Below are 1,600 nucleotides of genomic sequence, written 5' to 3'. Positions count from 1 at the left end.
ACTTATAATCGTTCGCTTACTAAAATACACTCATAAGAATCTTAAATAAAGGTACGTTACTATGTTTTTCAATACTACAGACAACAATTAAATCATTATCACGCAGATGTTATATCTGTAAGTGGTTTGCTCTCTCTTATTACCTACCCGACACTATGATTACAATACGAACATTGAACTGAAAAGTTTATTTCAAATGTAAAATCATCCAAGTGTAGAATGAACTGTTTTCTGGCTTATTATACAGTATTCGTACTCTATCCCTTACATAAAGGATATATCAAGTGTAAATGAGAAGACTGAACAATACATGTATATAAAGTCCAGTAAGATTATCGATGAGATTGGTATGGCTGTTTAGACTAGACGAGATTGGTAGAATTCAGTAGGTAAGAAGAATGGTTAGTCACACGGGGAAATAAAAAGGAAATTTTTAGTGCAGTAGATGAGTTATAATAAAAACTAATAAAACTACGGAAAGAAAATTTTTTCTATTTTTTATTTTTACTGGTATTTGTTAAAACAAAATCCCCTTCAAAGAGGCAATGTGGCTTATGATGTTTATTTGGTTTGTATTACTTTATTTTAATATTTTACTAGTTGATATCTTACCTTGACATTCATCAATAAAAGAATTGACCAAATCAATTTTCATTTAAATAGAATGTATTAGTGGTCTTAGTCTTATATCAGTTATTGAATTATCTCCCGTAGACCACAAGGTCTAATGGTCCCTATGGCCTATATGGACTCTTCCCATGTTTAAACACGAAATTCAACCTTCTATAACTTTTTCTAGAAATCTCGTTATACTCATCCGCTAGAGTTTGGCACTTCACAAAACGACTATATTTAGAATCAGCCTTCCGCCTTTAAGTCTCTCATCATCTCACCAAATCTGAAAGATAATGCAATTTCAGACATCAAATTCCAAGTCTAGACCAAATTTTACCCAAAAATAGGCTGGCAAAAACCTCAAAAGGGAGAGAGAAAGAAGATTTCTAAAAATAGCCTAGATTACATTTCTAAAAATAGCCTGGGCTACATTACTATACAATCATTTGCATAAAATGTTCTAGTAGAGTGAGTCCATATGCATGAAAACTGACCAAAATTATTTCTTGATCTATGGCAGATATTTGAGTTCTGTTTTTTCCCACATGTAGAGATAGTCCATTTGGATATTCCCAGCAAGTTTCAGCCTTGTAGCTCTGTAACTTTTCAAGCAAAAAATTTATTTGTGTTTGAGCACTTTTTGACTACCACTGTGCAGACCAGAAATTGCTACTTTTCAAACTTACAGATTTTATTTAGTTTTTTTGAGTTTTTTGAACTCCCTGGGGTCCAATTAGTAGGAAAAGACCAAAACATGAGAGAAATTGGCATATTTGTTCAAAGTTGGTCATTGGCCATATTTGGTCCCTATGGCCTATATGCGTGAAAACTGACCAAAATTATTTCTTGATCTATGGCAGATATTTGAGTTCTGTTTTTTCCCACATGTAGAGATAGTCCATTTGGATATTCCCAGCAAGTTTCAGACTTGTAGCTCTGTAACTTTTCAAGCAAAAAATTTATTTGTGTTTGAGCACTTTTTGAC

The sequence above is a fragment of the Lottia gigantea genome (genome assembly GCF_000327385.1).
Source record: "Lottia gigantea unplaced genomic scaffold LOTGIsca_324, whole genome shotgun sequence".
Classification (NCBI taxonomy): domain Eukaryota; kingdom Metazoa; phylum Mollusca; class Gastropoda; family Lottiidae; genus Lottia; species Lottia gigantea.
The sequence above is the reverse complement of the archived record's forward strand: the minus strand, read 5'-3'. Positions refer to the sequence as shown.